Source organism: Panicum virgatum, chromosome 3K (genome assembly GCF_016808335.1).
Source record: "Panicum virgatum strain AP13 chromosome 3K, P.virgatum_v5, whole genome shotgun sequence".
Lineage (NCBI taxonomy): Eukaryota > Viridiplantae > Streptophyta > Magnoliopsida > Poales > Poaceae > Panicum > Panicum virgatum.
The window spans coordinates 24,203,026-24,222,936 of NC_053138.1; the positions used below are offsets into that span (position 1 = coordinate 24,203,026).

The window sequence follows — 19,911 nt, forward strand, 5'->3', positions numbered from 1 at the left end:
TACTTTGGCTGCATGCATGCATGCATGCATGCATGTAAATTTCAGGTTCCAATTATGCAAATACTGAGAATGTTTTTACAAAAATCTAGCTAAAATACTACAAATAAAAATAAAGGCAATAAGGAAAAGGAAAATGTTAATTTCTTCTATTTACTAAAGCCTAATATTTTCTATGGAAACTGATGGGCTTGTAATTTAGTGGATGATCCAAACACACCAAATGCCAGAGATTGATAGGCAGCGGAGGCCTACGTAAACATGCACACAGAGGCCATTAAATCGCTGGACTCATAAATACATGAATTGAGCAGCAAATTAAATAAATCTGCAAGCTGTTGATACTAGCTAGCGTACCAACTACGCACGACAGGTGTGCTGCTGAGTTGTGATCGCACCCACAAAGCATAACTTCTGGCGATGAACCAACGCCTCAAGGCCTTTACCATTTTCTCCTGCCATGGCTCATCATGGTGCGATGAACTGATCGACCTCATTTCCTCGATCCATTGTATCCATCAGGCCGGGTCGTTGTCCTCAAAACACAGTTCTGATCCGGCCGGGTTTGATTATATTTGTAGAGGCCATAGAGATGCTAACAATGCGCCTGATTGATGATCGAATATACAGTATACTACACCACTCACATATCTTTGGCACGCATCAGTTTAATTTGCATAGGACGTAGGCGCCTAGCTGACGACGGGACCGCCATACCAATGGAAGAACAGCTAGGCGAGAGCTGTAAACCCTGACCATGGCAATTGGCAACACGATTCTTCTTATTCATGGGCCCACACGCACACACCATGCATGTTTAATTTCTCCCTCTAGGCACTATGTGGCCTTAAATTCCGACGAGTTTACGAGCTGATCTTTTAGCTAGCTAGGAGTATGTAGGGCATCCACACATATTATGGTTTTTAAACTAAGGGCGAGAGTGGTTGGTCGACGCCCTGGATTAATTATTGCACTGCGCCCTTAGCTTGCTGCAACCCCAGCTTGATGTCACAGGGATGGGATGGATTGTACTAATCTTCTCCCTCGCATTGTTCCGGCATACCCCTGCACAGCTGCAAGCGTGAATGCATTTGCACATCAGCGATAGATAGATAGATAGATAGATAGATAGATAGATAGATAGATAGATGTATGATATTATACTGTCCATGACACGCACCGTCACCTGCCATTGTCACTTGGATGTTGACGAGTGCTGCTCTGCCTGAAAGTTGTTATAGACTGACAGATAATACTCCTGCATGGAACGTCGCCAGTCTCGACTCTCGAGCTAGACCACTGTACGTCCTCCTATCTGGATGATGATTGTTGGACTAGTCCTCATCAGATCGACTAGCTAGAAGGCCATATGCATGCTCGATCTTTAATAAACGGGCAAGAAACTGCAATGGCTTTCTTATGCCCATAATCCCATGCATCATTCAGCAGTTCTGTTCATTTTTCTCTTCAAAACAAGTATACATACATGCCCATACACATTAAACTTGTCAAGCAACAAAGCATCCTTCCCCTTTTGCTGCTATCGCACACTGTTGCTTATTGTTGACTCCAACAGTGCCGCGCGTTTCCGATCATGAAGAGCCGCGTGCAGAGATCGACGACGGAGGCATGCATGGCCTGGGGGGCTACAGCGTGGATCCGATGCCCCCCCCCCCCCCCCCCCTGCCGTGTAGTATGATGCTTCAATTCGCCGCATTTACGTGGCTGGCTGGAGGCAGCAGAGGCAGCTTCAATTCGATTCGATCGCCGCCGGGACGGGATCCCCCTCCCCCTCCCCTCGCAGCACCAGCAACGCATTGAAGCGACAGGGTTGGCAATGAACTGTGCGTGGTGGCTTCATGTGTACTAGTCATGGTTTTAAATCTCCGGCTAACACATTTAGCGGCAAGACTACCGTTACAACATTTAGCGGACTATAGCCGGTATTTAGCGGGCTATAGCTGACTTTAACGGGCCAAATACCATAGCGATTGTCTTTTCTGAAAGCTATAGCCGTCTATAACGAAAGCTATAGCCGGGTATTTAGAATCTTGGTACGTACTAGCAGCAGCAGTACTACCATGATCGATGACGCTTGATGCCTCGCCCGGCCAGGCGGCCAGTCGACCTGACACGCGGGAGAGGAGGAAGGAATCCCCCGGCCCGGCCGCCCCCGCTCATCTTATTGCGGCGGCATGCACTCCGCTGTCCCCAATTACTCGGGCATTTATGCCCGGTTTGAAAGCGAGTTAATCCGCAATAGTCGATCCCCCCCCCCCCCCCACCCCCCCGGCCACTTTCAAAGGCCCGATCGAGCCGAGCTATAGCTAGCCCTGCACGCAGCCGGCATCTGCTGGCCGCTGGCCGCTGCTGCTTCCGAGCATCTATCGCATTTGCAGATCAGCAGATGCATCGCCAACGCTAGCTGCTTGATCTCACCGCATTCCTCTGCTTTCACTTTCCTTTGATTTATTGGCCGGAGATGTCGTGCATGCATGGTCTCAAGCTGTACCGATCTATCGACCCCCTAAGGCCCTAATGCGAGCGTTGTTCTCGTTTTCACCATAGAAAGAATAACAATTAATTCTCGCCGGCAAGATTGTTTCTCAACTTTGTACATCTAATCTACGTGTGCTACGTGCGTACTCGATTGTTTAATCTCATCCTCCTCCACGCAGAGGCGTACCGTGCGCGGCGGGTACGTACGCCTTGCTCGTCGTACGTACGTATACGACGCAGATGAACTAACAAGCATCATTGGCTTTCATGTACGAATCACGAATGGCCAGTTGTACGAGCCGTGCGACGACGACGCATCGCGTGATCATCCGTTCGTCACGTATTTACGTACTTGCTGCCGTATAGTACGCGTACGCGTACCCGTCGTACGTGCTCACGCGAACGCTAGCTGTAGCTGCAGCTCCGGCCAGGTTTCATGTGCAGCAGCCGTCTCGGTGCTGTATGGAAGGCGGCCAAGATGATGGAGAGTAATGCGTCTGGCAAGAGGACTGGACAGGAGCATTACGGCCCATAAAACCTCCGAGACAAAATCTTAATCCTTACCAGTACGTACTGGGCCGCCACACATGACTTTCACTTTCACCACGAACTACACGCACACACATGACACGCACGTCCTCTGCACCAGCATAGCAGGGCAGAGATCACACACGCACAGGGACAGAGGGCTAGAGAGCCAGAGAGGGACACGTACGAAATTATTACCTAGACCCGTTCCATTGGCACCCCCGACGCCCGACACGCGCGAGCTGACATACGTCCCCTACTATGCCTCCTGGTCCATGGAAGAACGGGTCTACGCAATAATTCCTTTTTTTTCTGATCCAACTCGAACACGGACGCGCAACTGGTAGCTTGGTACTAGGACTACTGACGATGATGGTAGCGGCAGAGCAGCAGGTCCGGCCGCGGCGAACGCATGGCTCCGGCGGCGCGCGCCGGCGATCAGCCGCGCCTGCCCTTGCTCTTGGCGGCGCCGGCGGGGCCGCCGCCGTCGTTGAAGTCGAGGAGGACGGTGCTGTGGCACTTGGGGCACCGGGGGTCCTCCCGCGACAGCATCACGTACATCATGCACCGGGGGCACCCTGCCAGGATCATCGGCGGCGGCGCGCCGGCGGCCTCGGGGCTCCCCTCCGACGACACGCACGAGCTCGGCGGGGACGCGGTCGACGACGACGACGACGACAGCCGCCTCGGCGAGGCCCCTCCCCCGCCGCCGCCCACGCCGCCGCGCTGGCCACCGGTCGCGCCCCCCGACGATGACGGGGCCCCGCGCGACCGCGACGACAGGCTCAGCCGCAGCTCCTGCAGCTTCGACCCGACCTTGCCGCTGTTCCTGCTCATCTTCCTATCGATGATCACCAAGCCCTCCCGCGCGCCGACCACCGCCCAACAGCTGACGCCACCCACTCTCTCGCACGCGCGCGCGTACTACTCCTTCCTCTGGTCAGCTCGGCTGCTGGTGCTGCCGGAGTGGAACGAAGCAGGCCAGGCCAGCTCGGTGGCGCGTGCCTGGGTATTTGTGGACTTGTGGTGCGGTGGTGCAACTCCAGTTTGCGTTATATAACGAGCGAGGAGGGGCTGGAGAGGGCGCCGCTGCCGCAGTTGAGGTGGAGGAGGTGATGGTTTTCTTTATTGCCACGAGCAGCAGCATTTAGATCCCTGTTGCTTCCCTCCCTGCGGCTAGCTGGCTGGCCACACCCCAGAGCACTAGCACCCCTCCTCGATCTGAATTCTCTGATGCTAATTAAGCTCTCTCTCGCTCACTCCCATTCTCTTTCCTGTGGTTGGGGAATTAATGTATTAATTGAGTCGAGAAATCGGATGGTGAGAGAGAGTTAAGGGTTTCCCCAAGTGAACATTGTGGGTGACCGGGGAGTCGTGGAGTGGAGGGCTAGTGGGTATTTCTCTTGTGGAAATTATGGTAGGGGAGTGATGAGTTGTAATTAGACGAGGCCCGGCACAGGTACGGAGCGCGCCTTAATGTGATGAGGGTACGTATCTTAATACTGGTATCTGTCTGCAGTCAATAGTACTCAATACACATGTCTGCGGGTACGGATACTAAATACTAGTATACGGAGTAGACTAGTACTGGAGTACATTTAATTATCTCAGTTCCTTTTTTACACTCCCATATTACTGGTATGGCGCACTAGCACATACCCGGCCTCTCCGATCCAAATTATAAATTATTTTGGTAATATATCTATGTGCACAATAGGGCCGACAACACGAAGGTTGTCCATGCTATAGTAGCTCTACCCAGATGTAACGAACATGGCACCATTGATGCCATTTCGAGTGATTTTGGTGATCGAATGACAACACAACACTTAGACTAATACGATTGTTAAGATGATCATTCTCAGACTTTTAGGTTCAAGTGATGACAAAGAGAAAGAGAAGATAGGCGTAGCAAGGCCCGATGGACCGCCCCTACGGGGGTTCCGCTACCCGGTTAGCGGACGGGGGTCGAGGGGGAGCCGCCTCTCGCGGGTCTCAGGGCAGAGTCCTGAAAGCTCTTCGGTCAGGAGCACCGGAAGAACCGACGTCATGGACATCGGAGCATCCGATGGTAGTCGGAAGAACCGACGCCATGATACTTTGGTGCAGAAGGGAAACGAAGCCAAGTCAGCCTATAGGCACCGGTTGAACCGACGGTCCAAGAAAGGGCATCGGTGCATTGGGCGTCCTATGTTCCAGAGACGATGTCAAGTACCCAGGAGAAGTTTCTTCAGCACCGGTTGAACCGACGGTGCATCGGAGTATTGCATCGGTGCAATGACGTCAGCGTCCAGGAGAAGATTCTTAAGCACCGGATGAACCGGTGATGCATCGGTACAAAGCATCGGTTCAACCGGTGGTCTCTGCGTCAGCTGTCAGGACTTCAACGGCTACTTCGGGTTATGAGTGACCGTATGAACCGACGCTACCCTGCCAAGAGGCATCGATTCTTCCGGTGATACACATATTTTTAGCTAACCGTTGGAGCAACGGCTACAAGACTTGGTGGCCTATATATACGCCTCACCCCGGCCATTTGAAGTGAGTTGGAGTTGTTGGACATCCCACACACACCCAAAAACATCTCTAACCACCATAGAGCTTCATTGTACATCATATAGGCTTAAGCACACTTGTGAGAGTGCTTAGTGCTTGTAATAGGGATTAGTTCTTGCGAGAGCCCCCTTGAGAGAAGTCTTGCTGCGGCAAGCAACTTGTGATCCGTCGTGTGACCCTCCGTCTTGGTGTGGAGTGGCAACGACACTTTGTGCGGGGGAAGAGGAGGCCCCCTCCTTGGTGGAGAAGCTTCGTAGTGGATTTCGGCCGGGTAATCGAGAGAGACGGTGGTGGTGCACGAGACTTAGTGTCTTGTGGGCACTTGCCTTTGCTTGCCGGCATCGCCTTGGTGGCGTAGTGCAAGACGGTGATCGGAAGAGCCTCGGTGTCCCTTGGACGTAGGCGTTTATGCCGAACCACGTTACATGACCGTGTCTACTCGGGAGTTTGCATCCATCTTGCACTTACCTCTTTACTTACCACATTACGTTTCCGCATTTACTCTACCTTGCATACCTTTACTTTCCTAGTTAGTTTGATTAGGATTAGCTAGATTGCAAGTCTTTTTAGGGGTAAGTAGAGAGTAGCATAGATAAATCTTAGTCATATCTAGCATGTGTAGGACGTGTTAGGTTTATCTTATGCAAGTAGTTTGAGCCCTAGGTTAAAAAGCGATTAGCGACCCTATTCACCCCCTCCCCCTCTAGGGTCGGACACCCCGGTGATCCTTACACCAGATCTGACCGGTCTTCGATGGTGACGCTCTCCCCTTACGAGAGCCCACCCCCGCCACCGGTCCCGACACCGGCGAGATCACCGGAGCTCCTCCGGCGTTCGGCTTTGAAGGAGACGCGGCACGGTCTTGGCGCGCCACGCGACGGCCATCCACGCATGGACCCGGCTGTTGCAAGGTCAGCAACGCACATCCCGTGCGCCCATGGTGGACCAGGTGCGCCTTCCCCATCACGAATCCCTCTTCCTCACCTGACCCAAGGGCCAAGGGATTCAGAGGTAGCGGGTGAGGAAGCAGGCGGATCGCCCCTGCACCAACCACCCCCAATTTGCCCGCAAGGCGGCGCGCCCCCAAACCCTAGCCCCCCCTCAGAGAGCCCTTGGTGTCCTCAGAAGGGGAGCACAAACGCTGCGAATCCACTTCCCGAGAACCCTCTGCGTTCTCGACAGGGAAGTGGCGACCCTGATCTTGAAGAGCGAGTTCATCATATCTGGGATCGAAGTGAATTTGTGGGAGTCTGTAGTGAGATTGTTGTCCCCCTCCGCCAGAACTTTGGAGTGGAAGCCTCAACTCAAGACCGGAAGTGGTCGACGCTGGGTGGTGATTCCAGATCCTTCGCCGAAGTGACAAAGCTGAGACCAACACAGATGGCGGATCGAAGCAGCTATGGAGGTCAGCGGGCCCCGATGGGTGGAATTCGTGCAGAGAGAGGTTTTGGCAGGGAGAGGTATGGAGAGTACAGGGATTTCCATCAGCAACCACAGTACCCGAACTTTGGCCAAGGAGATTTCAGAGGCAGGAGAAACTCTTTCTCGCAGTGGAGGCCGAGAGGGCCAGGACGAGGTAACAATCCAAACCAGAGCAGAGAAGGGCAGTTTGATCTCCGGGAAAATCTAAACCAGAATAGGCGACGAACTGGAGAAGGAGATGCAGTCCCGGAAAGATCAAGGAAAATAGAGGATCCCCTCCCCAAAGATACTACCCAAGCCGACAACTCTGACAGATTAGGATCAAAACATGATTAGGGAGCTAGTGCTAACAGAAATGAGTTACTGAGGAAAAATGCAGACAAGAAGGGAGATACTATCCAAGGCATCTGTGGTAGATGTGGTAAAGTGGGACACCAATTAGAAGATTGCCTCAAACCAGTTTTGTGTGGCAGATGCAGTAGGGAAGGACATGTGGCAAGAGTATGCGAAGAAGTTTTACCTTGGGAATGCTTAGCCCCCTTTGTGGGCCTAGCTTCTTCTAGCCAAGGTTTTCATGTGATTCAGAATGAGGGTGCGGAGGAAACAATAGAGAGATGGCTAACTGTGCCCTAATAAAAATCACCAAAGGGTCAGTGACTGTTAGGCAACTAGAAAATGAATTCAAGACACAAGCAGGACCTCAGTCTGCATGGAGATGGTTTGCCAAAAGAATGTCTGAAAACACCTTCCAGATGAGGTTTCCAACTGCAAAGAAAGTTGAAGAACTGGCTTTTTTCCCCGGCATGCAAATGGGAACTGTTCCATATGTGACCTTTAAAGTGGAGCCCTGGAATGCCAATGTAGGGGCCAAAGGCAAAATTAAAACTGCTTGGTTCAGAATCTTTAGAATTCCCATGGAAAAAAGATCTAACGAAAGAGCTTGCATGGTAGCTTCTCTAGTAGGACTACCCTTGGAAGTAGATAAACAAAATCTAAAGAGATGGGATTTCTTATGGTCTACTTCTATGATTTTACTTTCCAGAGAGAGGTTCCCATTGAAGGGATTACCAATGCAGCTGGCACCAAGTGGACTAGAAATCCAGACAGACATGATGATGAAAGCCCTTCCCCCAAAAAGCCAAAGAGAGGGGAAGACCATAAGAAAAACCAGAACAGGGGTCAACCTAGTAACAATACTTCTACTGAGAAGAACTATGAGGAAGAAGCGGCTGGAAATGATGTAGAAGAAGACCACTCAGAACAGTTACACTTGGAGATGGCACCTTGTGAGGATATTATGGGGGAAAATCTGCAAGACAAAACTTCTCATGAGCCCCCTGCAGCTGAGTGCCCTATAGAGAAAGTCACAGGCAAAACTGATGAATATGATGCTGCAAGCTCTGATCATGGCTTAAGCTTTGATGATTTCATCTCTCCAGGAGGTGAACACTTCACATTTGGCTCCTTTCAGAATGTAGAGGTGAAGAATTTGTGAAAAGTGGAAACTGGAGATAACTCCTCAACGGTGATAAATGAGTATGGGTCTAACTGGTTCAAGTCCAAGAGTGACCCCTTGATAGCTATGGAAGCAAAACAAGCCATTTTATCTGGACAACACTCCCCCATAGAGACTGTAATTGAAGACACACAGCCACAAGACAGCCCAATGAATGAGCAGCTAGCTGATGCAGAGGAGGACTCAATGGCAATGTGTCAATCCCTAGTCCCTACATGAGCACTCAAGAAACTGAGGGATCTAGTCAAGAAATCCTTTCCCAAGAAACTAATGCCATGGGTAAATACCAACCAAGACAGAAACAAAGTGACAGAATTTTGAAGCAAAACAATGCCAACATCAAGATTGCAGAGAAAGCAGAGGATCATTTGGCACTGAAGAACTTGGAAGGTAACTCTCTTTCCTCTAACAATTCCTTTGCAGTTTTAGAAAATATTGATATTACTATTAAAGCTGGAAAGTTGGGTATTGACTCCCAAAGCCTTACTTATGAGAGAATAGACATGCTGAAAGAATTGGAAAAAGCTAGAGCTGGTCTAATTGAGAAAAAAAGATGTTAATAATGACTCTATTAACTCACTAGGATGACTTCTCTCCCCTCTGAGGAGATGAAGCTCCTAGAATGGTATTCAGAGAATTCAGATGAGGATGGGTTTCAATTGGTGTCTAGCAGAAAATCTAGAAAGAAAAAAAAAGAGCCTCTTGCCTAGGCCAAAAAAGAAAGCTGGAAGTGTCTTTCCCCCACCTACAGAGGGGGAGACCACTCTGGCCGAGGGGAAATCCAAGACTAGCTCTGGATATAACCTCAGAGAGAAGAGAGTCCCAAAATACAAAAAATTATCATGATAGGAATCCTATGGAATTGTAGAGGGGTGTCCAAAAAGGTCATGGCTGGCATGTTAAAGGAGCTTTTATCTGATTATGATGTGGATTTCATAGGTCTACAAGAGACCATGAGAAAACATTACCCTGATAGTTTCTTCAGGAAGATAAATTATGGAAAAAAATTTGCCTGGCATTGGATTCCCTCTAAAGGGAAATCAGGTGGTATTCTGTGTGGAATTAATATAGACAGATTTGAGGTTATAAGCATTATGGAATGATCCTTCTCTATTCATGCTGCGGTCAAAGACAAAAAATAAAAAAAGACTCTCTCAATAGTCACAGTTTATGGGCCTGCCCATGAGGAAAATAGAGAGCTGTTCCTCTCTGAACTCTCTCAGATTTGTTCTTCTTGCAAGAACCCTTTGATTCTGGGAGGTGATTTCAATATCTTGAGGTTCAGCTCAGATAAGAATAAGAACTTGTCTGAGAATAAAGCTACTTACCTCCTCAACTGGATAATTAATACTTATGAGTTGAGAGACCTCCCTTTACTTGGAGGAAAATACACTTGGAGCAACCATCAACAAAACCCCACACTAGAAAAACTGGATAGAATCCTAATTTCAGATGACTGGGAAAAACTCTTTCCCCTCACCAACTTGAGAAAGCTCCCAAGAGAACTATCAGATCATAACACTTTGTTGTTATATACTGAGCAGTCCACCTATAAAAATCCAAAGCCTTTTGCTTTGAAACCTCCTGGCTAAAGCATCAGGAGTTCTTACCAAAAATAAGTGAGATTTGGGATGTTCATGTTAGAGGAAAAGATGCAGTTGATAAATGGTGTATCAAAGTAAACAGAGTCAAAATTTTTTTGAAAGGTTGGGGCATGTGCCTGAGAGGACACACCAAAAAATATAAAAAGTGCTTAAGGGAAGAGCTGGAAATTTTGGAAAAAATGGAAGAAGACAACCCTTTACCAGCTCACCTTCTAGAAAAGAAAACTTTTATTTTGTCAGAAACTAATAGACTACTGGAGGAAGAGGAGCTATACTGGCATAAAAGATCAAACAATAGATGTTTGTTGGAAGGAGAATTAAACACTGAATTTTTCCACAGAATGGCAAATGGAAAAAAGAGGAAAAATACTATCTTTAGCATTCAAAAAGATGGGGTGGAGATTGAGGACCCAGACATGATCCTAGACTTGGCAACAAATTACTATAAAGATCTTTTTGGACACTCGGGGAGATCAGACATTAAACTCCGGCAAGGATGTTGGACCGATGAGGAAAATATTTCACAGACTGAAAGTGAGAATTTATGTAAGCATTTCGACATGGAAGAAGTGAATCAAGCTGTTTTTGGCATGGAGAAAAATACTGCTCCTGGCCCTGATCACTTGCCTGTGGAGTTCTTTCAGGTCTGTTGGGATGTGATAAAACAGGATCTGATGGATATGTTTGAGGAATTCTATGAAAGTAAACTGGACTTGAGCAGACTGAATTATGGAACAATAACTCTGATCCCTAAAATAAAAGAAGCCAATCAAATACAGCAGTATAGACCAATTTGCCTTCTCAATGTGGTTTTTAAATTTTTTTCCAAAACTCTAATGCTCAAACTGGAATCAGTGATGGAAAGAATTATCAATAAAGGACAGTCTGCTTTTCTTAAAGGGAGAAATATCATGGAAGGTACTATGAGCTTGCATGAGATAATTCATGACACAAAAGTTAAAAAGAAGGAAGGACTAGTTCTGAAGTTAGATTTTGAAAAGGCATATGACAAAGTGAGTTGAGATTTCATTTTTGATTGTTTAGAACAGAGAGGATTCCCACCCAGGTGGTGTAGTTGGATAAAGAAAGTGGTTACTTGTGGCACCCTAAGTGTGAAAGTTAATGATCAGATGGGACCTTACTTTACAAGTGGAAAAGGAGTTAGACAGGGAGACCCTCTGCCGCCTCTCCTGTTTAACTTAGCTATTGATGCCCTGGCTAAAATGATTCAAATGGGACAGCAAAACCACTTGATCAAAGGTTTAATTCCTGAATATATTGGAGGGGGGCTGGCTCTCCTACAATATGCCGATGATACAATTTTATGTATCCAAGATGACTCAGAAGTTGCCCAAAATCTGAAACTTCTGCTTTACCTTTATGAGGGAATGTTTGGTCTAAAGATAAATTTCAACAAAAGTGAAGTGATCATGATAAGCCAAGACAATGAGAAAAGCTTGATGTATGCAGAAATGTTTAATTGTGCAACTGGAAGCTGGCCAATAAAATATTTAGGAGTACCTGTCTCTGGAAGTAGTATACAAGTATCCACCTGGTTACCCCTAGTAGAAAAAATTAACAAAAGGCTGGATGGCTGGAAAGGAGGAGCCCTATCCCTGGGAGGTAGGCTAACTATGCTCAACTCCTGTCTTAGCAGTATCCCTATTTATAGTATGTCAATGTATCTACTGCCTAAGACAATCCTGAAAAAAATAGATGTGATCAGGAAGAGATTCTTTTGGCAAGGGGGAAGTCTGAAGAAAAAATACCACTTGGTCAAATGGTTAATAATTTGTCAGCTGAAGAAAGCAGGTGGCTTGGGAGTTAAAGATTTGAGAAAAATGAATATATGACTTCTCTGTAAGTGGTGGTGGAAATTGGAGCATGAGTAGGGTTTATGGCAAGATATAGTAAAGAAAAAATATCTGAAAAAGCCTTGCCTGTCCCTGCTTAAGAAAAGTCCTAAGAATTCCCCTGTGTGGAATCAACTCATTTCAGTTAAAGATCTCTACACTTCTGGGAGAAAAATTTCTGTGGGAAGAGGTGATTCCACCAGTTTTTGGAATGATAGTTGGATTGGTGATACCCCCCTGAAGGAGAAATTCCCTCAACTCTTTGACATTTGCAACAACCCTGAAGCTACGGTTGCTGAAATGGCTCAGCAAGGCTGGAGATTATCACTGCGAAGATGGTTAAATGAGGAGTTACAAATACATTATAGGAAGATGAATGATCTTCTGAATTCATTTGCAGTTAACAGTGAGAATGATAAACCTCGTTGGAAACGAGGTAATAATGGAATCTTTTCTGTTAAATTAGTCTATGATCATCTCTGCTCGAACGAAACTGATGCCAATTACAACTTGATCTGGAAAGCTAAAACTCCCTTAAAGATCAAGGTGTGGTTATGGTTAATTGAACACAATGCCATCCTCACTAAAGACAACCTAGCCAAGAGGAATTGGACTGGAGACATGCAGTGTTGTTTCTGCAATTGTACTGAATCCATTGATCACCTCTTCTTCGAGTGTATCACTATCAATTATATCTGGAGCCTGGTAGCTTTCGTGCTAGGAGCTAACCATAGACCCACATCTTTTGGGCAGTACTGGCATTGGATAGACACTCTCTTACCAAATAAGAAGGGCTCACACATGATCGGGCTGGCGTCTATCTGCTAGGCGATCTGGAAGTCCCGGAATAAGTGTTGTTTTGAAAAAAAAGCTAATTGGATCTCTGACGGAAATTATCTGCTTAGCGAGTTCTTTCTTAAAATACTGGGCAGGTCTCCAGGTGGGACAAGACAAGGAAGATCTGGAGAGTGGTGCAATGGCGCTCCTCAAGACGGCATTACACTTCCACGCACAAGCCCAAGACGATGAAACAGGGTTGGTTCTTCTCCAGTGATGCCCCCGACGTGAAGATAGAAGTCTGCTCCCCCATTAGTTATGCTGAAATGGGGTGTTTCTCTTCTTTGCTGTTTGCTTTTCTGAACCTGTAAGCGAGTCTGGTGTCAGCAGCTGGATGTGAGACGGCTTGTTCTTCACTTAAACTGAGCGTTAAGACCTTCTGAGGTTGTTCCTGAAGACTTTGTAATTTCGTTACCAAAAGTAATGAAATTCGGGCATGGCCCTTTTTGGAAAAATCTACGTGCACAATAAAATTTATGTATCTACAAAAGTTTAAACAATCTCTAAAATTATGTATCTAAAAAAAATTAAACAACCTCCAATTTGGAACGGAGGGAGTGGAGTAGCTTTCAACACTAGCCATGCCTTTAATTAAAGCCATTAAAATTCTCAATGTGCCACTTAAAACGAAATTTGTTGCCCCTTTATGTGCCACAGCACGCAAATAAAATTTTAATTCTTCTTCTGTCCCCTATGTATTGCACGTGGAGGATGAGAAACTTTTGTTCTCGGTGAAATAGGAGGGATGCGAACTTTTTTATGTAGGAAAAAGTGAGGATTCTAATTATTTTTAGTGGCATCATGGGAGTTCTTCTAGATGTTTTCCTGAGCATATGCTAGTCAAAATTATTAGATATATAATGATAAAAATATTTCCTGGAAAATTCTATTGAACTTATTTTTTATGTGATAAACCTATACACTTATGTGTTTATTGGTGGTCCAAGTTTTAAAGTAATGGTGACATATCTATTTGTAAATAGAGAGAATAATTTGTAGTACTTATTAGTAAACTGGCACATCATCACCACTTATCCAGGTTAGAGTAATTTGTCTCTTACTTTCTTTAGGTAAAAACAATATCTTATAAGGCACTTTAAGTGGTGTATATCTACTCCCTCCATCCTGGAATATAATAAGTTATTGAAGGATTCAAAATTTGTACTTTAACTTAAGGCATTCTAGGACTTTTGGATAAGTATTAAAGGAAATCATTTAATTTTCCTTGATTCTTAGCTGCATACTTACTTTTTCTATTTCTTCCTCCCTTATTTAATCTTAGGAACAACTTTAATTATAAAAAGAAGAGCTCTCTTAGGGCACATTCTCAAAATTGCTATTACAGGACGGGGGGAGTATAAGAGAGTTTTTGTAAGCAATTGGAGTGGTGCTTTATGAAACTGTTCAATCATGCTGTTTGCAATTAAAGTTGATTGGATTATTTCACTACCCCATCAACTTGAGCATATATACAGCTAATTGGTCTTCCTACTTTGGTGTCTGTTCTCCCTGTAAATTTTCTTTCCTTTTCCTTTTTATTATTATTTTGTCAAAGTTTGCCTACTCATAAGTGAACACAAACCTTGATCCGATCCGTTTATTTTTTCCAAATTCACCACACGCGCTTCCAAACAAGCTAGGAATGTACACATGGGGATGAAACAATTGGGTCATCGCGATCGTATAACCTGTGAGCTCTAATTTGTTAATCCGTAAGTTTTTGTCTGTGTCAGCGTGGCAAGCACGTCCCCGGCCAGATACGTTTTCCTTGCTGCTGACTCTAATCGCGCGTGTACCAGCAAAAAGTGGACTAGCTAGCTACGGTAAAGAGTGCTGCAATCGTGCGGCACGACTCCAGCACTTGTAATCAAAGACTTCATTTTGGGCTAAAACTTTGGCACGGTGTAATCAGAGACCTATGCATTCAGGTCCGTCTACATGGGCAAATGGGCTTGGCCAGTTGTGCAGCAGTAGTGCCGGCTGCAGAAGGCAGCAGATTCCAAAGCCCCCAGAGCAGTGGACCTCTCACTCTCCGCATGTACTTCAATTTACCAGCGAGATGCGTACGGCGTACACATAAACAAGATTAGGATGCAGCTGCCACGCTTCGTCAAGATTAGGATGCAGCTGCCACGCTTCGTCATGGATCGATCGCGTTAATGACGACATGCGTACAGTACAGAATCATCAGTGAGAAAGTCAACTCCCGAGAGTGTAAGTTGAGACAGGCTTGCCCTTTTTTTTCCCTCTCTTTTGTTCAGATAGAAAAGACGCCGCACTGACTCACTTATGAATGTTCAGAGGTCGGTTGAGGGATTGACTTCTGAATTTGTTTAGCTGGACGCAAAATGTGGTGTGCTGCTATCCAGTGGCACTTTAAAAATGTTGGCAGGAGTAGGTCACAACGCGTGTTTATTCTATCTAGGTCAATCGTAAACCCTGGCTGCTACTGGGATGAAGAAGATTATTCCATCTGCCCTGCTGCATCTTTGGTAGTTTTACGGAAATCCAAACAGACAGCACATCTCTACGGCCGGGTCAGCGGCTCCAGTAGTGCTCCACCCTGACGGTGTTCATCTCCCACGCCTTCAGCCCTTCACCTCTGTGCTAGCTCGGCCACCGATCGATTTTCAATGGCCGCGTGTCAGGATGCAAGCGGCGCGGGCTTTGCCGCGAACCCGCTAGGCCAGCCCGCACCATGAACCCACCTAACCCGCGTCGCAAACCCGCATAGCTGAAGAGGTCCTCGCGGATATACCCAGCGGCGCATCGCAAACCCGCGTCCGTGCTCTCCAGGCGCTGACTCCACTTCTGGAAGTCCATCCCGGCGCTCCGCTTCGCGTGAGGGAGGACGTCGCGCCGCGGGACAGCAAGCAGTTCAACGCCATCGTCAACGTGATACTCGCCCGGCGCGTTGGTGGCGGCAGCACCTGCATCGACGCGCTGGAGATCAGCTCCGCCCGCTGGCCGGTGCGGGCCCATGCCGACGCGTGGCTCCGGTTCGCCGCGGCACCGCCCGTGGCGCCGCCTCCGGTCCGGGGCCGCAGCTCCTCGGCGAGCTGCCAAGACACGCGAATGCCGCGCCGATAAGACTCAGACTCAGCCTGGACCAGGCAACGCTCCAGCTCCATGGCGGTGTTCCGTGAGCTAGGTGAGCTGTAGCTAGTCAATCGTCATCGTCGCGTTTGCATGCGGCTAGGGCGTTGTCGTGCTGCCCGCGGCGCCATGAGCTTGCTTGCACCTTCGACCATCGTACTTCTGCAAAGACACTCGTTGATAGCATGCGGCCATATGCGGGTTGCCACAGAGCCCGCAAAAACTAGCGGACGCTTGAGGACCGCCACTTGAGACTACATATGCGTTTGCGGCAGGTGCGGACCCGCGGCGGGCAGCCCGCAACCCGCCCCGCCTGCATCCTGACTGAGGATCATGCGGCACATCGTGCCCGCATGATCTCCTTTTCAGGGCTGAGGATTGCCATTGGCCGGTGGCCATAGAGGGGGGAGGCGGGGGCGGTGTGGTGATAGTGGCCGTTCGGCCGGCTGCGGAGGCGGGACGCTTGGGAGGCGCGGGTACACGGTGGGCGAGCGCCGCAGCAGCGGCAGCTCGGCCTAGGGTTGTGGATGAAGGGACGGAGATACAGTCGTCGCCTCGTCGGGACGGAAGATGAGGAGATAGTGGGCTTGGTGGGCCGGAAGCTAGAGCATGTTAACTGGCTTCCGGTCACCGCATACAGCCCCCGTCCGTCCGTCGGCCACTCGTGCGCACGCTGCGGTGATTCCATATGTCTATGCTCGCTAAGCTTCATATGTGGGTTTGTCCTGCAGGCCTCTGGGTGAAGGATGGGCCTAGGCGGAGTAGGCCCTAGGCCTGTGGTGCAGCTGGACCACCGAGCCCATTTCCCCACCTGAAGAACTGCAGTTCTGCCTCTGGGCTGCACACCTAGTCTGTGTTTAGTTCCTCTGGAATTTGCTGTAGCGACAGGGAAAAAACATTGTAGCATATTGTAGTACTTTTCGTTTGTTTGTGGTAAATATTGTCCTACCATAACCTAACTAGGCTCAAAAGATTCGTCTCGCAACGTACATCAAAACTATGCAATTAGTTTTTTTATTTACCTACATTTAGTACTTCATGCATGGGTTATTTGCTACATTTAATGTTTCGATGTGATGGAGATGTGATGGAAAGTGATGTTTTTGTGGGGGGTTTTGGTGGATCTAAACGGGGCCCTAGACAGCAAAGCTGCCAAGGTCACACGCTCAGACGCTCGGTCACACCCATACTCACACAGTCACACAGTCACGCACCTGATGATCTGCGGTGACCGCTCAATTCGAATCTGCTGTTAATTTGAATTTTGAACCCTCAGCCAACGAGGCAGTAACGCTCTCTCCCGCGAAGATGCTGCGAGATTGCGAAGGAGGAAGGACACTGCATCTGCTTGTCTGCATCGTCACTGCACATGAAGTTGGCCAGCAGCCAACAAGTCATTGCTCTTACAGTCACAGTCTCACAGAGCTGGCTGGCTCAGCTCAACAAGCATTTCTTCTCGCATTTCGCACTCCGCCCCGACGCAGAGAGCTCGGCCTCCGGTGGCGACAATAGCCAGCCGCTTGCTGTCACGATCTTTCTTCTCGCTTTATCTGCATCTGCACGGTTAGCACGGCCAGCACGCAGCGCGTCCGAAGTCCGAACCCAGGGACTGAAAGGCGCGGGTGGTCTTCATTATGAGCTGAAGGGCAACGGTGAAAACTGAAAAGGTTAATGAACAGGTCCTCCAAAGTAAAAATGCTGATCATTTGACTCGAGTGCAGTACTGCAGTGCAATTGTGACATTGTTCTGTTGTTCTGTCTGAGATCTCCTGGCATTTGGTAGGGCGAGGTAGTGATGATACGAGGCACGGTGCATTGAAGGAGCCGTGAAGAAGATGTTGGACAGAACAATGGTACTGAGATGATGAAAGCCTGGCGGGTTTTGCTGTTCCCCTGCAGACGACGCGCGGCGAAAGACAAGGCTGGACTCCACGTGAAACTGTTGATGATCTTTTGGGTGGATTCGACTGTCTGGCTGGAGGTAGAAGAAAGCGGAGCAAAAGCTTTTTACCCTTGCATGTCGCCAGCAAGTTTCACGCACCTGCCTGCCATGATTGATGATTTACTGTTGTTGGGCAGGCTCTCCCTGCAAGAACAGCACACGCACGATGCAAACAAGGTGGAACGAAGAGGATGGTTTATATTTGAGGGCATGAAATTCTCGGAATTCAGAAAGCAACAAGAAGCCAACCTGCAACTTTTCAACTGCATGCGTCGTCTACAGGGAAAAGGCTCGAGAGCTTTTTACACTGCTCGACTGCCAGGTTACTCATCCCTGCAGGTCATCGATCAAAGATGCGTGCAGGTGTGCAGTCACTTTCTCGCAAGTAACCGAGGCATGCACACGCAGATGCAGATGCAGATCACACAGTGGTGGGAGAGACCGGGAGTGCATGCAATGGCAATGCAACACAGGGCGCATACGTACAACTGTTTTGGCCATCATGGTAAATAGTCCCTGAGCGTCTGAGCATTGAGCAACGTCCAAAGGATGGCACATGGCAGCTTACGCCCCACAGAAAAGAGGAGCTGTCTCGGCCGGCCTGAGCTGCTTCTTTGGTTCTGAAATTTGAGAGTACACGGTTCACATGGTCCGATCGCCGTCGATCTCTTTTCAGCATATATAGGCAGTAGCTCAGTAATCGCCACATTCAGTGGTGGCAGACTCGTGAACAGATTGGTACTGCCTTTTTTAAAAAATCTATTCAATCTTACATTGCTCCCTGAATTTTAGATGTTGAGACACTTCTCGATCTACGATCAACGGTTAGCCTTGGAATTTGGTGGCCCTGGCTTATAATTTAGTACAATTATATTGGATTTATATTTATATGTACTTCTTATATACAAGGTTGGAAATAGCGGGCTATGAAGTTTAGCGGCAACCTTCTCTAAAAGCTATAGAATAGCTATAGCGAAGTTATAGCGGGCTATAGCGAAAGCTAAATCATTTAGCGGAATGATAAAATAATAAATAATCTCATACAAATGATAAGTATTGTTGGTCTAACACCTAAAATTTGAGTCTAACACGTCTCTTAACTACCCAATAGTACCCAACTGACATTTAGCGCTGCTAAGTCTCACAAAAACCTATTTAGCGGACATTTAGCATGGCTAAATCTCATAAAACCTCTTTTAGCGGATATAGCGGACAAATGTTGTATAGCGTAGCGATAGATCTCCTAAAAAGCTATTAGCGGGCTATAGCGAGACTATAGCGGGCTATTTCCAACCATGCTTATATATGATGCCAAATTTATGCCTATGAGCAGTATGTAATGTAAGAGATATCAACACAGCCAAAAGTATAATGCAAGAGACCACAGCCCGTTGGCCTCACATTGCTCATACTCATAAAGTTAACATCGTATAGATATACATAGAAAAAGCACATGTGAAATAAATAAATTGGAGGTCGCAGCAAAATGATTAGTTAAAAATAAAGCATAAGCTCTTGAGTCAAGCCAACATTGTGCTATCTCCCAATTTTTGCTAGCACTGACTCGAGCAATATACTCCAGTGACTACAAAATCATCGTCGTCGTCGTCGTCAGCGAACCATCTTCTCATATTTATCCAATCTCAATCTTGGCTTTGCCGGCTTTTCATGTATTTATAAGGATTTATCTTAATGATTTGATATATCCAATCTTAATCTCAGCTTTTTGCGGCTCTTCATGTATTGTATCTACTTAACCTACTAACATATATTCTTAACAAATATGTTAGTTCCATTTTTATGCCTTACCCCTTCGAGTACAAGGTATATAGTATCTGAACTTGCACACAAATTCACACGCGTGGGCACACACCCTAACACTATGTGTAAGCTAGACCTATCTACAACCTATACCTAAAGGTGTATACGTGGCTACGAGGTACTCGAAGCCATAACAAGACGTACTTCTAGCGCGTGATGAGCACATCACTCTAGCAATTACGGCACACCTACGTGTGTGGCAGTATGAATTATTTAGGGGGATCCCCGGAGATAAACACC

The 19,911-nt window shown here is 47.4% G+C and overlaps 1 long non-coding RNA gene and 1 pseudogene across 1 annotated transcript; one reads left to right on the forward strand and one right to left on the reverse strand.

Annotated features, from left to right (window-relative positions):
• Positions 1-3,018: 3,018 nt before the first annotated feature.
• Positions 3,019-4,385, reverse strand: LOC120698537 (annotated as a pseudogene).
• A 7,628-nt stretch (positions 4,386-12,013) lies between these two features.
• Positions 12,014-13,236, forward strand: LOC120701342. Its single transcript, XR_005686053.1, has 2 exons — positions 12,014-12,411; positions 12,729-13,236. It is a non-coding gene; the product is annotated as an uncharacterized LOC120701342 (long non-coding RNA).
• Positions 13,237-19,911: the final 6,675 nt, after the last annotated feature.